This window comes from Cryptotermes secundus, unplaced genomic scaffold (assembly GCF_002891405.2).
Source record: "Cryptotermes secundus unplaced genomic scaffold, Csec_1.0 scaffold66, whole genome shotgun sequence".
Classification (NCBI taxonomy): domain Eukaryota; kingdom Metazoa; phylum Arthropoda; class Insecta; order Blattodea; family Kalotermitidae; genus Cryptotermes; species Cryptotermes secundus.
Window position 1 is genome coordinate 196,773 of NW_019731262.1, and position 18,810 is coordinate 215,582.

At 42.5% G+C, this 18,810-nt stretch overlaps 1 protein-coding gene and 1 long non-coding RNA gene across 3 annotated transcripts in view; one reads left to right on the forward strand and one right to left on the reverse strand.

Moving 5' to 3' along the window:
- LOC111866678 overlaps nt 1-18,810 on the reverse strand; it is a 273,720-nt gene that overhangs the window by 140,993 nt on the left and 113,917 nt on the right. For both annotated transcript variants that reach the window (XR_002843190.2, XR_004513248.1), the window contains exon 2: nt 3,047-3,158. This is a non-coding gene — a long non-coding RNA (uncharacterized LOC111866678). The remainder of the gene's footprint in view (nt 1-3,046; nt 3,159-18,810) is intronic.
- The window catches only part of LOC111866677 (homeobox protein Nkx-6.2), a 102,424-nt gene that overhangs the window by 74,889 nt on the left and 8,725 nt on the right, over nt 1-18,810 (forward strand). The window lies entirely within an intron of this gene.

The following is an 18,810-nucleotide window of genomic DNA, read 5'->3' on the forward strand; positions in this document are numbered from 1 at the left end:
CTTGTCTTCTGGTCTGTTGGAAAATTGTCTTTACAAAAAATATTTCTACTAAAATTTTAATATTGATTTTAATATCAATTAGCTCTAAAAGTTGAGGGGATGCACTTTGTGGCTATGGGGGCCGCATGTTTGACACGGCTGCTTTAGATCAATAATGACTCATGCTTGCCCTGCCTAGGAATTTACGGCACACACCTACACTTAAAAGTATAACGCCTGCAAAACAAGGTTCTCAGCACTGCTGGAAGTTTTCCAAGGTGCATACTGGTCCTTGATTTGCACACAGGTTTCAACCTTTCCTAGGTATACGATTATATAACAAAATTGTGCAGACGACAAGCAGAAGTCACAGAAAATCATGAGAATGAAAATGTTCGTAGTATAGGGCAAGGCGAAGCCACAGAAAATATAAAAGGCTTAAACTTCGCGGTGGTCAAGCTTAACGGCCGTTCAAGTGACTAAACTGCCGTTGTAGCATAAGATAGGTAACACAGGCATGATCTGCTCTGCAACGCCTGTAATGACAGGGGACTTGTATAATAGTGCACAAGGAAGAATTTTCAATAATATGCTATATGTGCTATGTGGGATACGTACACTTGGCAAAGGCGAAGCCTAGTCATAAGAGACAAACACTTTTCCTAGACAGACACGATGTTACATAGGGACTATGACCGCAAAGGTTCAGTTGAAGGAAAGGAATATATGGTCGTGGGTCTCAAGGGGCCTGACGCCAAGACGAACTAATTGACGGTAAACCGCCAGTCGTAAAGTAACTCTGAGTCTCTCTCTCTCTCTCTGCATGTTTCACATGTAGCCCATCCCGTGTTAAATCAAAATTCTACTCTAATGCAGCCCTTCCCTTGCTCACAGCATAGTCCACTTCCTAACATTTTAGTTTCTTCACTTCCCAACGCTTTACCTCTTGCAAAAGTACCTCTACTAGAAGGACCAGGAGACATTCTTCGGAAACCCTCAAAGCAGAACACTTTTCTGTGGCCTCCCCCAAAGCAGTGTCCCACACTACTCCCCCACATCCTTCTCTCTCTCTCTCTGTCTCTTTTTCAGGTTTCAAAGGATCATGAGCCTCGTGTGTGATTTTGGTGGGTAATGTTTCATTCGACCGAGTCGTGCGACTGCTGCTCACCGCACAGCGCACAGTGCTCTCACCGCGACACTTTACAGCCCTCACCCCACCCCCACCCCCATTGTCGTACTGGGATTAAGTTAACTCTTCTTCCCCTTTGTTAACAGATAGCCCTATAAAGAAGATCCCTATTTGTCCGACATTGTTCAACTGGGCGGGACGGGGCGGGGGTAGGATTGCAGATTACTGTGAAGGGGAGGAGTTAGTGGTTGCAGGCGCGAGGCATTTTACCCCATATCAAGACCACACAATGTAAGTAAGAAAGAGGCATTATAATCCGTCACTGCTGAAATAAACCCGTAGAATTAGGCGCTTGAACGCTGGCCGAGGTGTTATAATGGCAGCCAGTTGCCGCTATCATTGCAAGGATGGGTGTGAAACTTGGTCTCTCGCCCCAGCGGAATAAAAACCACATTTGAGGATGTCTGAGAACGGGGTCGTGGGTCGAATGTCCGAATCTGAGTCACAGGAAGTGACAGCAGACTGGAGAAAGTTACATAATAGAGATAGTCGTAATTTGTAGTCTCTCTAAGATGTAATTTGGATTATCAAATCAGGGAGAATGAGACCTGTTAGAAGATGTGTAGCATGTGAAAAAAAAAACTGACAAAAATACCTAACTTCAGTAACTTTAGCAGTTTTGGAAATATCATCATAATTTATATCACGATAATGAACTCGGCAGGAGCTGCAATGGCTCAGTCGGTTAGCGACTGGCTACGGGCTGGACGGCCGAGGGGCCGGGGTTCGAGTACAGGTAGGAGCAAGAATTTTCACTTCTCCATATCGTCCAGACCTGCTCTGGGGTTCACGCAACAATGGGTACCGGGGGCTAGTTCCTTGGGGGTAAAGCGGCAGAGGAGTGAAGCTGACCATTCACCTCCAGCTAGTGCCGAGGTCATGAAAATGTGGATCTATACATCCACTCCCCCATACGCCTTCATGGAGTAGTGCTTAAGTAGTTAAGCACAGGGACAACTTTACCTATTGAAATCGGTGGACTTACAGTATGCACTAGTCCGTGCTGCTATCTAGAGGAATTTCTTCGGCAAAAGCGGACATTGTAATAACACATCCAGCATACCTTCTATTGCTGACATCTTCTGATCCTATTCGTAACATGCATAATGACAGAAGAACTCGGCTTGTATTTTGAACTAGTGCTGTACCCCTTGCGAAATCTCACCACTTTTTATATAAGTTTACGTATCATTAACTTCCCCCGCTTTCTCCGTTAATTTCTTCTGTGTGTTATCCAATGGTACATCGAGGTAAAGGATTAACACCGTATCTCAACAGAACATGCACAGTCAATTGTTAACCCTCTAGTTTATATACCACGCACTATTTCACATATCCACATCAAAATATTGTCGCTACTCACATAATAGACACGATACAGATAAACAAGAGATTGCTCGTATGTTCGTGATCTGCTGCATAATGTAAACTTATGTTATGTGTCAAAGCTCCGCAATTCGTTGCCATGGTAAACCGGTGTTGCGTAATTTAAGAGCTTTCATCTTTCCGTTAAATTTGTTCCCGTGTTTAATTCGTTAAGCACTATTTCATAAATATATAGGGGGAGTGGAGATGTAGCTCCACCATCCTTTACCTCGGCACCAGATAGATGTCAGTCGTCATCCCCCGGGAGAAAAGCCCCCGTACCCACTGGATAGGAGGATGAGTGGGCCACAGAGCCGGTCTGGACGACGTGAAGAGAAAATACTTGAACCACCTGGAATTCGAACCCCGGCTCCCCATCCAGTAGCCCGTCGCTGTACTAAATGAGCTATCCCGACTCCATACACACATATACATAAAAGGAATTAGCCTCAGACAAAGAAGAGCACAAACATACACTGAAGGTCTACAGAAATGACTCCTGACTGTACTTACCGGAAGGAAGGTTGTCCCGCGTTCTGCGATTCTCATTTTCCCGCAACAATGTTTTTAATTAGCGAGACGGCCGCCAGGGGGCAGGACGTAGAAAACATCAGCGAAGCGGGAGCTGTTAAAAAACAGAAGAAGAGACTGGAACGTGAATCATAATAACGATAATAAAAAACAGAATAACGAGATTTTCTCGAGATGAGAAGTGAAAGAGCGGAAATTAAGCCGCGAAGTCCCATTATCTTAAAGTGAGCTTTTGTCTTTTTATATCAGACAATAAGGGACAAGCGGGGCGCTAACTGAGCCTCTGCTCTCCCTTCTCCTTGCATTTTAATGTTGAAATTGTAGTTTTGAGAGCCACCTCGAGGTGAAATCACGAACTAAGTTTGCGAAGGAAAAATTCTTCTGCTCTGATTTTTAACGTTAACTGAAAGAATAATCATTGTTTCTAGTTGCGCTGTACGCAGACATGAGAATCATCTCCAGAAGATGTACATATATCATTCTCACACAGTCAACTGTAGAAAAGTTTTAACTAATAATATTGTGACGCATAGACAATCCTAGACAATGACTCGGTCAACACATACCCGCGTGAGTGAATGCGCGCAAAAAATGGAAGTCTTTGTTAGGCAACGTATCATTAAACACGCCTAAAACAATACGGGACAATAGAAAAGGGGTGTTTTCTATGAGTCCGCCCAGAAGACATAACGAGAAGTCTCACAAACCTGTGGACCTCCACGGCCTGTTACATGGATATCTCTACATTTTACTTTTTTCCTTGCAAATTACCATTTAAATTTATTTTTGACTTTTTACCTTCCCCTCTCACCATCTTGAGTCTTCTGGAAATGTAACTGCTGTTAGAGAGACTGGCATAACTCTCTCATGTCCTACATTCCATGCGACTCATTTCAATATTGATGGGTTATGACGCGACAGAGACGGGTGATAATGTAGTTAATCCTATTCTACAATTATTATGTAGAATATTTGAAATGATGTGGGAAATTACACAAATTTCATGCTATGAAATTACGTCATATGACAAGTGTCGAATCGTTCTTTCAATAACCGGCTGAAGTTATCTAATTAAAGTATTAATTGGCGCGCATATACACTGAACTATTTTGGATTCACCACACGCATGCGCGCGCACGCACGAACACACTGCAGCTAAAGCTGTGCAATAAACTGAGTTAGTCCGTAACTTGCACTGTACATGAGAAAGGCAATCTTCACATTCCGACGCTAAGGACATCTCTAGAAATCGCTTACTGAACCTTATCTATTAACGTTTACATTATCTATAGCCTAACATGTAGGAGCCGGAATAGTTCAGTCGGTATAGCGACTGGCTACGGGCCGGACGACCGAAGGGTCGGAATTCGAGTCCCGGTAGGGTCAAGAATTGTCTCTTCTCTATTTCGTCCAGACCGGCAGTGGGGCCCAACCAACCTCCTATCCAATGAGTACCGAGAGGTTTTCTCCCGCGGTAAAGCAGCCGAGGAGTCAATCTGACCACTCACTTTCAACTAGCTTCGAGGTCAAGAATGCATGAATCTATACATCCACTCCCCCTACACCTTCATGGCGTACAGATTAATTAGTTAAGCATAGGGACGTTACCTTCATATCCTAACATGTTTATGAAATGATTTATCTATGACCTATTTTATTATCTAAGCAAATAAGTGCAGGCCGATTGCAGTGGCCGCGCGATCTAAGGCATGAACTGTCTTCGCCCGCTCAAACACGGCGATCATGGGTTCGCGTCCCACTCAAGGCATGGAAATCTGTGTGCGTTTGTTCTGTGTTTGTGCTGTCCTGTGTGTAGGTAGCGGCATTGCGAAGGGCTGATTCTCCATCCAAGGAGTCACACCGACTAAGAATTCTAGAAACTGGAATGGCGGAAAGGCCCAAAAATGGCTGAAGAGCCATAGATGTATGGATGGACGGACGGACAGACAACTGAATGGAATGAAGTTGTCCTTAAGCGTAACTAATTAAGCACCATGGCATGAAGATGTTGGGGTAGTGGAGGTATGACTGCAGGTTCGGCTGGCATTAGGCGATAAGTAGTCAGCTTCACGCTCCCGCCTTTCCACGCCGTGGAAGGAGACCCGATGCAAGTTGAATATGGGGCTGGCTTGACCAAATAAAATGCTTAATGCCTTAAGATTGCATAACTAGACATACTGTGGCATGTAGAACCGTTGCTAGGCAACGGCCGCAAAACAAACAACTATGCAACAGCCACTGCTAAGTAACTGCTCCGCAAACAAGCATGTTTCCACGACAACAATAATGGACGCTGTCCGTACCGAGATGTGAGGACTGCCGGGTTCAAGTCCTTGCGAGCTGTTGCCGTTAGAAACCGGTGGCTGAGGTCGGGTACCGTTCCGGAATCCAGAGGAAGGGGAACGTCCGCCGTTGGAAGCCGCAACCAAGCAATAGCAATGAAAACGTGACTGTAGATAGTAATGTGTTAATAATAGTGAACTGTAAAGTGTAGTCACGAGTTGTTAGTAGTCCAATAAACCGAGTCATCAATCAAAAACCCGTCTATGACCACGCTCCATCACTTGACAAGATTAAGAATTCCTGCAGGTATTTTCATATTGCAAGATCAACATGCATTAAAAACCAATCGTGGCAAGATTAAAATAAAATCACTGTAAGCTTATGATTTGTATATCGCCTCCTTGTGGTTACGGCAAACAGAAATATTTAAAGGCAATTCAACGATAGGCCTACGAATGTAAAGAGGCTAATACTAGGCGCATATCATAATCACTTCACTGCCGGCATCTTCAGGGAAAACATGATGTGAACCTCTCATGGAGGACGAATATAATGAATTCTTCACTCCATCAATCGCGACAGTGAGAATCGTGATGTTTCGAAAACGATCTGCGTCTCCATCATCAGGATTATATATTTATATTACATATTTATATTTTAAATCGGTGATACGAATGCTGGGCGATGATGTAAAACGCTAATATAATCAATCATGATTTTTCGAAGATCCTACATAACTTGCTGGTGGTACATATTCTGTGCTCCAGTATTTTTTGCAGTATTGAAAAGTACACACGCACTGCTGCTGCTGCTGCGGATGGAAGTGTACTCAAATTTCTCTGCTACTCTGCTACCATTTTGTTTCCATTTAACATGACGTTTATTACGATTCGCTGAATATCGCTTGGATGAAGAAGACCGAGCTGACTAAAACATATTGCTTACATATCGCTTGGATTAAGATTGACTGGATTAAGCTTGATTTAAGATTTCTTGCTTAAAGGCAATTTAAACTAATGTTTGTTGGCTTACTATCATATTGTCACGTGCTTGGGTGAATAGAGATTGATAATTATATATTGATCCGGTCTAGAAAACCGAAATTAACGGTCGTGGGGAATCGTTACGCTGACCACGCGACACCCTCTACCTGCTAACGTTGGCACTAACTTCGCCGGAAAGCGGCGGTCGCTCAGTCGGTATAGTTCGCTTGGGGACTAAAAACACGGAGTTTGTTGTTTTTGTTTGTAATTACAAACAAAAACAAACTCCGTGTTTTTAGTCCCCAAGCGAACTATACTGGACACTGGACACTTACAGAACGTAACTACAAATAACTACGGCAGTCTCACCGAATTACACACTCCAAAGATCACTGTAACTACAGCACATATACAGTCTTCTGTCTTCACTATCCGTTGCTTGGTAGGAGCTTCCAATGGCGAACGTTCCCCTCCGTCTGGTTTCCCGAAATGTCCCCGGCCTCAACTACCGGCTTTTCAATTCTCAAAAATGCGGCACTATTAGTCCTCGTTATATACCCCCGGAACGGACCGCTCAGAAAACGTCTCTTCCATCACTGTGTTCTCTCGTCGCCGGGAAAACGTGTCCACAGAGCCGTTCCCTGGCAATGGATGTTTTACTGTCGTCTGTTTACACAACTATTAACTTGTCAATAAGTCTATATATCACAGTATGAAAGATTAGAAACACGCAAACCTACAGGATTTTGTTCGGAAAACCTAACGGAAGAGACAACTTGGTAGACCTAATCGTAGATGTGGTGTATACATTAAAATAAATAGGATGCGACGCAGTGGACTGGACTCATCCGGTTCAGGATAGGGCCTAGTGGTGAGCTTTTTGTCAACACGATAAAGAACATTGGGGTTACATGAAACACGAGAACTTCTTCGCCGGTTGAGCTACCATCAGCTTTTCAAGGAGCAATGCGCTCCATGAAGTAACATAGGCGTGCTTTGCAGTAAACCAAAAAACTATAATTACATATTAATTACCTAACCGCCAAGGCTGAACGTAATGTATAAATACCATACCGAAATGCATTAAATTAAAATCATATGCAATTAATTCGCACAGGAAACCGTGAGTCTGGTAGCTGTTCTCAAGACGTTAAGACAGCATTCATCTGAGTCTGCAGTGGGCATCACTTGAATGTCACATACGGGTTGGTGCAGTAATAGGCACAATAAGAAATGTACATCAGTACAAGCTTTTGATTTAGTCTATCCCATATGGAATTCAGCTATGAGGGACAGCCTGCAATTCTAAAATCGAAATCCTCGAGCGCTTTCAATCCAAGACTCTCCGATCCATTCTGAACGCACCTTGGCACATAAACTATCACAGAATCCATAAAGATCTGAAAATGAAGACAGTGCTCAGTGAAATAAAAACCTGGAATACCAAACACTTAAGAATATTAGATGACCACATTAACGCACTAGCAGCGAACCTACTAGACAACAGCGAAACTACACATAGACTGAAAATATACACCGTCCTAACTACTAGACAGACCTGAGTAAAATCCCAATACAAGAATTAGAATGATCATCATCATCAGTAATCTGTCAAGACGACAGGTCCACAGTCTCTTTCAAAACAATTCCTCCACTTAATGCGATCTAGAGCTTTCTCCTTCAAATGACAGTATCCTCTTCTGTCCCCAAGGTCATCCAGCATCTTCTTACGTCTTCTTCCTCGTCTTCTTGTCACTTCTATCCGCCCATCTATCTTTCCTTCGATAGCTTCTTTTAGAAGGCAGTTTCTGCGTAAAACATGACCAATCCAATTAGCCTTCCGTTTTCTTATTTCATGTAGGATATTCCTCTGCTCACTGACTCTAATTAACACTTCTTCATTTCTCACATAATCGGTCCAACTGATCTTCTCCATTCTTCTCCAACACCACATTTCGAAACTTTCCAGATGTTTCTGATCTACTGCCCTAAGTGTCCATGTTTCAGCCCCATACAGAGCTATGCTCCAAATGTAGCATTTCACTAGTTTCTTCCTCAAATTTAAGTCCAATTTGCTGGTAAAAAGATTCTTCTTCTTGCTAAATGCAGCTTTTGCCATGGCAATCCTGGATTTAATTTCACAAGTACACCTTCCATCATATGAGAATGATACCTGTATGAAAAAAGAGTATGAGTTACGCCACAGGGCATAGCTCATTCACGAGCCAGTACTTATTCAACATATACAGGCCGCACCATAGCTCAAGCGGTTAGTCGCTGGCTTCCCACCGCGGCGGCCCGTGTCTGGTCAAGTGGGATTTGTGGTGNGATTTGTGATGGACAAAGTGGCGCTGGGGCAGGTTTTATCCGAGTACTTCGGTTTCCCCTGCCAATCTTCATTCCATCAATTGCTCCACAGTCACCCTCACCTATCATCTGGGGTTGGTACAATAGGCCAGAAGTGGCCGCAGTACAAGGGACTTAGTCCCACCCCACTAGCAATAAAAAGATATTGAATATATACGCTTCTTGTAGATTATGCATAATATATGTGATAAAAGTATTTCACTTTCCTTCTGATTGCCTTGTTTGAGAAAGTAAAACTGTTACAGTACCGCACTCATATTAATATCTTAATGCAGCCGGGGTTGGCGAGCCGCATTTTGCCAACTCGTGCTCCGTAACGTCAGGAGAAGGCAACGTTCAATTGTTCGTCTGTTGTTCTCGCGTGCTGAATCGACAGGATGCGATCTGTAAGCAGTCTGTCTGCGCGTCCTGCTTCAAGGAAACTTGTAAGGTTTAATCTTACTCGTGCCCGCCCAATCCTGAGCTTGTTACGACTCCGAGGGGAGCACTTGAAGAGCGGCCAAGATCATAAAGCGAAAAGAAGAAGCTAACATGGAGGGAATAATCATAAAAATGGTGGAAGATAGAATCCTTATTCAGCCATTTTCCTCATCACTAAAAAGCTGAAGAGAAAGAAAAGAAAACAAAAATGGATTGGATCTGAGACCCTTCGAACAGCTGAAGTCTATGAAATGTGAGGTAGTATTGTTAAATTGGATCTCCATTACAGACCACTCGTAATGGGCCAAATTTTCAGAAACACAAATTCGTACAAACACTTCTTAACTCACTGAAATATATATATATTTTTTATTTCGGGTACTCAAAACAAATACACGAAACGGATTACAAGACTTATATAACTGTATAAAAAATAATCACGAAATGTTCAACACAGTCACAACTCCATCTGTTATTCGGCAAGGAAACTATTTCGGCGTTCGTCCCACATCGCGTAAAACAAACACTTTCTAGAAATATGATTTCTGATATTGTGGTATTACAAGTATTGGAACCTTCTGATTACTTGGCGGAACATTCCTCAGGAAAGTTCTAGTTGCTAAATTCGTTAAGTGATATCCATACATCCAGCAAAATCATCTCTAGTGTAGTTTTTCTCGTCGGTTATAATGCCTCGATTGTCCATTTGGTCTTGACGTAAAAAAAAAGTAAATTCTGTGTTTCCTGCTTCGTACCGCGGACTTGACAGCGAATACCCCAACCTGTTATGAAATTTTGAGGCACTATGTTACAAGCCGCAAGGTCGCGGGTTCGTATCCCGAGGTCATTGGATCTTTTCAAATGACCTAATCCTTCCAGCCGCACTATGGCCCTGGGATAGACTCAGCCTCCAACAGAAATGAGTACCAGGAACGTTTTGGGGGATAAATGGCGGCCGGCGCTTAAGGCTGACAATCTCATCGCCACCTGTGAGACCATTATCTAGAAAATGTGGGAGCCTCGATGTCTCACAACCCTATGGGTCTCCATGGCCTGTTACAAGGATATTTTTACTTTTTTTAACCTTTTTTACTCATACGAATATGTACGGTAGCCACGGCTGCTAAACCGATGTCCAAGTACTGCAGTCGAATTTTTGGAAGCGATTCAAATCCTCATTCACATTGTATTTAATTACGTGTGTAAACATTAACTTCTTAACCTGAGTTCCAGTGTTTCTTTAGGACTAACTAATCGAAATATGTAGGCCCTTTCATGTAAATAATAATTAAAATTTCGGTCCCTAGCTCACAGAAAACTCGCTGATTCTCCATTACAAAAACTAACCGGTTAATCCTGTTTATGGATATAGTCCATATTTATTGTGAGAATCATATGGAACACATAAATACACTGCGTGGAAAGAATACAGTATATATAAATTCAGTCCGTACCTCACAGGAAACACATTACGTCTCCGCTACAAAGCCCAATCGGTTAATGCTGTTTAGGGAAATAACCGCAGTTTATTATGAGAATCATATGGAACACATAAACACATTGTGTGGGGAGAATGTAGAGATTATTATTTAATGTAAAAGCAGGCAACATATATATGTCGTTACTACTGTGCTTTCAAGGGTTAATGACATTCACGAAAAAAAAAATCAAAACAAAAAACAGCCCTTGGCACGAACCCAGCATTTCAACCGAAATTTCAGTACCTGTAACTTCATTAATGACACTTACTGGAGGCAGTTTTTGTATGGCGCAGTATATATTCGGCTCGACATCCATGTCACTGCAGTGGCAACAGGGCGCGTTCCGCATTCCAATTGTATTTAATTTGAATCGGTCGGTTCGAATGCAAAACACGGTGTATTGAAATTGGATAAAGTTCAGGTCCGGTGTGTTTCTAAAATTAAGTTATGTCCGTAAATATACATCGTTAAACACCTCAAACTCTCGACAACGGTAGAAAGAAAGAACAGCTCAAATACTGTAAGGATTGTGTAAAAACATTGATAGATTGGGAAGGATGTGAAAGGAAGCCATTTTTATCCTGATATTTACCTGGACGGACTGAGAAAAACCAATGAATCAGAACGGTTGGGATCCCCAGCCGAGAATCCCGAAGAGGCATCTCCGGAAAACGAGTCTATAATGCCACTCCTAAAAGTCATCTACAGTCTAATTAAAGTTGCAATTTCGTGTATGTGTGTTTGTCTATTTAACGATACTGTAGGTGTCGAGATTATACAGCGTCGGATGAGTAAGGGAAATGGAACAGATAGTGGAATAAAAATTTGTAGGGGAAACCTAAATTTTCGGAAAAAATCTTTCTCCGGTTCCATTTCGTCCACCAAAAATCCCACGTGAACTGATCTAGGATCGAACCCGGCAGACCGAGGTGGGGAGCCGGCGACTAACCGCCTGTGCTATGACATGACCATCGTAATTTGAACTGCTAGAATAATTAGATTCACAATGATATGAGTCTTTAGAAAGAAATTATTTTATTAGGACCGCCCACAAAACCAAACATAAGTGGGTTTTCCAGAAGTAGCTACGTATTACCTAATACACACAGGCATACAAAAAATATTTTATAAAACACACATATAGAGCCGGGATAGCGCAGTCGGTATAGCGACTGGCTAAGGGCGGGACGACTGAGGTGTCGGAGTTCGAGTCCCAGAAGGGTCAAAAATTTTCTCTACATCGTCCCGACTGGCTGTGGGGCCCACCTATTCTCCTATCCAAAGGGTACAGAGGGAGTCTTTCCACAGGAGTAAAGCGGCCGGGGCGTGAGGCTGACCATCCACCTCCATCCAGTGCGAGGTCAAGAAAACATGGATCTATACATGCACTCCCTCTTACGCCTTTATTGCATAGAACTTAATTAGTTAAGCACAGGGACAGCTTTATCTTTACTTTACGTAGGAAAGTAGGCTAAGAGAATTATTAATCTGGATTAGAACGAAATCAACATCGTTGGATTTGTCACAACGGTTACCGTGAGCTTATTAGCTCCTTAGATATGACGCCGTGTAGGCAGGTATATAAGTTCGCAGACGTTTTGGCGGAACGTATCGCTTCCATCTTAACGACAAGGCAAGCAAGCAACCAGCAAGCAGAATCTGTTGGAGAATGAAGGCCTTACGTTTTTCCGAAACGTCGGTGAACATCTAAAGGCCTTAGCTGTGTTACGTCTCAGAGGGTAGTGATGTTTAGAAGAGTATGCTGCGATAGTGTTCAGAAAACCGACAAGATACTGAAATTAATTTAATATTTTTACGTTTATTAGATTAGGTTCGTCTTGATATTCAGCTGCACTGTTCAAAATATCCCCAAAAACAGATAGGTTATGTACATTTTTAAAATATAGAACGTCATTTTGAATTCTGTATTCTAATGGCCAGTTTAGGTTTCGACCCTACTCAATCATGCACATGAAATGTAATAGCAGCCACGCAGACACTAAGTACGTAGAGAAACCTGAACGTTCAGTTGTGTTCCGTTATCAGAAACAAAAAACAGTCGATAGTGTACAGATGCGTAATATATTGCCCCAAATTTTACAAATGAAAAATGATTTTGAGTATTATTTTTTGCTTGATATATATGTATGAAAGTTAAGTTCGTGTGTGATCGCGATTAAAAATAAACAATCCATCAATTTAACGACATCTGAATGTTTATTGCAATCGGAAAATGTCAAGTGTAATTTTATAATCTCGTGTGGCGCGTTCTGCAGAGATTTGAACGTACTATAAAACAAAACTGCATCACAGTGCGTCACCGTAAATGAATTATTGAAGGCTGCGATGTATCGAATGGAGGGAGAGAAAAGTGGGAGGGAAGGGGGAAATTATTAATTGTTTCTGCATTCAAAACAGAGGACGTTGATATACCCGCAGTATTAATTGAAAATTTATCGAAGTTTCAACGTCAAAAAGTGTCAGATCCATCATGATTGCTTTTTTTGTTATTTTTTTCATGGTATTTTAATAAATAAATCTATATCATACAAACAAACAAACGAATGCGGCGAGTCCAGTATAACTCAAATCCGCCTCTGATTCCAACTGCACGGCCTTTAGGAAAATGGCGGACACTCGGATAAACTAACTATAGCAATTAATCATGCTTCTGATTTGGCTATGAGAAACTGAACCACCAAAATAATTCCACGAACAAATCAAAATTGCACTACCGAATAATAATTTTCTACGCGAATTAAAATGTCCATCCCCCCTTCATATTTCGTTATTGCCTAGGATCAGGTAAGGGAGTTTCCAATTTCAAAATAGTAGTAACATAATTATTTTAAACTCGAATTCCCATGTATCTGGCTTAATATTAAGCCTTTAAAAAAATGGTCACTATATATACCACCTGCTTTAAACATTGCAAACTCTGTATTTTGCCCACACGACATAGTTTCCTGTCAGTTAGGTAAAAACATCTCTGTAACAGGCCGTGGAGGCCCATAGATTTGTGAGACGTCGAGGCTCCTAAATTTTCTAGAAAATCGGTTCACAGATGGCCGTGAGTTTGTCATCCTTACGCGCCCACTGGCCGCCCTTTAGCTACCCCCCAGGAAGATTCCTGGTACTCATTTTTATTAGAGGCTGAGTCGACCCCAGGGCCAAATGGACCCTGTACTGATGCCCTGCGGCAGCTGCACTGACAACTGCAGCTGGAATACCGACAATTCCTGCTGCCTCTAGAGGCTTCAAGAAGCACAAGCTAACTATAAGGTTTCGATCCCCACACACCATCAAGCAGGTCTACATAATATACAAAACGCACTATAACAATTCCTCCAACGAAACAACAAATCAATGTACAGCTTACATAACATAGTCATTTCTTGATTTAAGCGATTCCGGTTTCGCATGACAGCCAAATATACTCCACTCCTTAATATGCGTCATTTTATATCTCATTTAAACGCTATTACTCGAACAGTAAGAGATAACATGGCGGATGATGGCGTGGCATTGGAAATAATAGACGCTGCGCAACACGGCTGCGCACAGCGATGGTATAAAATCTGAAACCGAATAATCATTAGAATGCAGTAAGAAACTAAGGGGGGTACTTTGTATAAACATGTCTATTACCTTCTGGGTTGGCTTAGTCCATGTACGCAACACCCCGTTTTGCCTTCATTTCTTACGGAAATTTAGTTTTTGATTTACGCGATGTTCTCCAGGAAAGCGTCTAGATATGACTTGCTCCAACAGCCTATATGGTACCTTAAGTTACCTTAAAAGCTGTCCTTACTTCCACAGAAGAGAACATTTCCAAGCATCTAGTCGTCATTCCTCTACTTTACGGGACTTGAATTTTCAATACTGTGTTCATAAGAGCCCTGTGCTGAGACAGATGAATGCAGTCCACACAATCCTAGAATATCTCTTTAAATCCTTTTTAATATTATACTCCTCTCTATGATTATGTCTTCAGAGTGGTTTTCAAACCGAAGTTAGTATGCATTTCTCTTTCATGAGTGCTACACGCCCCTCCAAAAGCACTCTCCTTGATATGAATATGCCAATAATACTTAGTGAGTAGCACACATTATGGAATTCCTCAGGGTTAAATTGTGAGCGAAGGTCATTAATTCAATACAGTTATTCCCTGATACGCGGCGACAGGCTAATTGCTTTCACTCCGCGAACTATTTGAAGCCATGCAAGACCACTGAAGGAGGTTGAATTCATTGTCGACCTAAAAAAAAAAAAATTCGAAACCATCTATGTGATATTGAGAAACATGTATTTACAGCAAACACAGATGGCAGCACTGTGTAACTAGCTTCCTGGAGAGACTTATAATGAAAAATCCGTGCTATATGAAGCTGTTGCAGCACACGGAGAACTTTTCGCTCGCTTTCCCGGCTATTGTTTGTTATAACAAACCGTATAACCGTGTAATGACGCAATAGATTACACTTCTGACTTTTATTTCTCGTTCTTTCAATGTAGCAATGTGAGGTTTGTAGAGTTATTGGAGGTTTTGTGTCAAATACAGTTTAGATTCGGTTTCTGACGCTGTGTTGGTCTGAATCATAGGGTAACCAGTGAGAGCCTTTCACGGACTGTCTCTGATTGGAGATCGAAGTTTTCATACCGAGGATGGCGACACTGGCTCCATCAGAAATAAAAAAAAATGGCTTTAAACCGCATGCATATGGCACAGCGGTTACTACATCATCATCATCAGTAATCTGTCAAGACGACAGGTCCACAGTCTCTTTCAAAACAATTCCTCCACTTAATGCGATCTAGAGCTTTCTCCTTCACATGACAGTATCCTCTTCTGTCCCCAAGGTCATCCAGCATCTTCTTACGTCTTCTTCCTCGTCTTCTTGTCACTTCTATCCGCCCATCTATCTTTCCTTCGATAGCTTCTTTTAGAAGGCAGTTTCTGCGTAAAACATGACCAATCCAATTAGCCTTCCGTTTTCTTATTTCATGTAGGAATTCAAAATCCATATACGGTGCGTCTCGACGCGGCGACAAAACTCAAGCACGTAAAATAAACAAATAGGATGAGCAACGACACATAAGTGACAAACGAACAGAAATAAATAATTATTAGAGTCAAAACAACATCATTACGTGAGGAATATATTTCAATTTCCTTAAAAATCGCAGTTTCTGGTGCGTTAGTAATGGGGCGCAGCAAAAACTGGACTCCTACTGCTGCTTGTCTGTATATTCAAAAGTAACAACTCGAGGATTGCTCTATCGGCTTTACATCAAGTTGTTATAATGAGAAGTTTTGCTTCAATCTATGCACACATTGCAATCCTGGTACGGATCGGGCAAGAACAGTCAGGATTAAGGATTTTACATGGAAATCAACGTCTGTGGCTGCGCCCCCCCCCCGCCATAAGTCATCAAAACACTTATCGGAAGGAAAAACATTTTCAAAGCCAAGCTGTAAAGTACACAAGAGACATGTAAGTTTTGAGGTTTTCACGGCGATGACTGTGAAGAAAGTCGTCTTCTGGGTTTTGGCGCCGTGTATTCTTCGTTTTGGCCGACGTTTCGGAGGAACGTATCGCCTCCATCTTCAGAGCAGGTGAATGGCTTGTGAATGCAGAGAGCAGTAGCTACTGCTACTGCTCTGCTCTCTCCGAAACGTCGGCCAAAACGAAGAATACACGGCGCCAAAACCCAGAAGACGACTTTCTTCATACATAAGAGACACTTTACGTCAAGAACGGTTTTGAGCAAGTCTTAGGGTTTTCGAGATAATTAAACAAAGTCGAGCTAATATGTTAACATGCCGACCCGTTGCTAGGCAGTGACCGCGAAATAAGCAACTATACAACGGCCGTTCCTAAGAAACGGCTCCGCAAACAAGCATGTATCCACGGCAACAAGAAAATACAGCATAAAAGTAAGCGGTGTTTTCTGCGTAGTCCGTCCTGAGATGTTATAAGCACGACAAATTAGGCACAATCAGTTATTTGTAACGCTGGAAGAGGTGCATTAAAGTAAAATTTTAGTTAACGCTGGGAAGGCTATAAAAATCCAATCATATGCTCTACCTGTACCAGAACGACAAGCGGGTACTGTCTGGGAACCTTCAAAACCGGGGAAGAGAAATTATTAACCCCCCTCATGTAGTGCCTCTCACTACCACCTCCCACTTCTTTCTTCTTCTTCTTCTTCTTCTTCTTCTTCTTCCTTCTCTCTCAGTCAGAGAACCGCTGCGGTACAGTCGTTGTGAACTGTCAGATGCTGGTAGCTGAGGCTGGGGACATTTCGAGACTCCAAAAGAAAGGAAACGTCCGCGTTGAGAGCCGCTACCAAGCAACGGCAGGGGAGACGTGACTGTGGACACTAGTGTGTGTATAACAGTGAACTATGAATTGCAGTAACGAGTTGTTTAAATGTGCAATAAATCCGATTTACCAACCCAAACCCCGTCTATAATCACACTAAAATCGTGATAATATAAAGTTTTGTACGCGTGAGAATTACTCATGTTATCGTAGCAAGGAACCGTAGAGCGTTAAGTTATGTATGTATCTGTTGCTGGCCAAGAATAAATGGGCAGCTTTTCGTTTTAATGCATCGTGTCTATTCTCCCTGTCGTGTCTCTGTTGATAACATCTTGATGTGGAAATGCGAAGCATAATATACGGTACTGTCTCGATTTTGTGTGACTATAGACAGCGTTTGGATTGGAGAATGGATTTACTGACCACTTCTACACACGACTTGGAATTACAAGTAATTACAACGCCATTGCTAATCTTCACAATTCTGAATGCACCATAGTATCCGCCAAGTCTCTTCCAATCTGCTGGCTTCACAAGCCGTTCCCTGGCAACGACTTATAACAGTGGAGATTCTTTTGCTTCACGCGCCGAGGTTGTCTTCACAGCCTCCCGTATATCAATTAAATAACCTCATTTTTCCAATTGTCCTGGTTATAATATATCGGCACGGACCACATAGAAAACGTCGTTCTTCTATTGCTGCGTTCGCGTCCGTTGCCGAGGAAGCGTGTTTACTGAGCCGTTGCCCAGAAACGGGTTGCATACCCATGCTTATTAAGAATTAGCTGCACCAACAAATGGCGTTTTTTGCTACCGTTATCCAGCAACGAGTCTACACGTGTATTAGTGATATACGCGGGTTTTGGACTGGTACTATGGATTTATTGAATTCTTACAGATCATAACTACAACTAACTATAGCGCTATCGCTAATTCGCACACTGAGCACACTTTTCTCAGTCTGCTGTACTTTCACCAGTTGTCGCCTGGTAACGGCTTCCAACGCCGCAGCTTCCTCAGCTTCCCTATACACGCCCTTACTGGCCGGCGACTGACTCACAACTAAGTAAACTGAGTATGAGTCTGGGCCTTGTGCTACGACCGACGGTCAGTCGGCCAGTCTGTCTTGGAATGAAGCACCCATCTGGGCCTTGCGATCAGATTTTTATTACTGTCAGACAGTTGTGGGTTTGTTGATGTGGGGCGCTCTCTCTGACGAGAGGACGGGTCTGTCCTTTACAAGTGCTGCTGGCCCTACCAGCGCAGTCATTCTAGGGTCTGAGTTTCGTAGGATTCGTCACCATATTTTACTGTCTCAGATTCGGGACTTCCATTTTCGTCGCCTCCTATGACTCGCAGGGCTACAGTGGAGGTATTCGAGCCCCCAGTCCTTGTTCTGCTTATAGCAACTCAGCACGGACCGCACACAAAACACCTCCCCCAAGAGTTCTATTGTTGCGTCACGTCGCTGTCGCATGGACCGCGTAGAGAACACTGCTTCCCAGTTACTCCATTGCTTCCAATCTGTTGCGGCTATTAGCTAGCAACGGCCGTTGTTTATAGTGTCATTACTTAGCAACGGTATCTACATGCTACAATATTGCCAGACCTCCCTCCCCAAGTTCTCGTCCTCTCTTCAGCTAATCTTACATTTGCTCTCCACCGACTGGGGGCAACATGTGTCCTCGAGAATGTCTGTAACAATCTACCACACTAGAAGGCATCACACAACAGATGACAGTAATCTTCATGGGCAGAATTACTGTAGCGCATTGCAGCAGAAATCAATGGCATAATTTAATTTTCAGTGACACTAAATCTTCTAACCTGAAAAAGGAGGCAGGAATTAACTTCGTAGCGTTGATAACGATCTACCAGACTACATG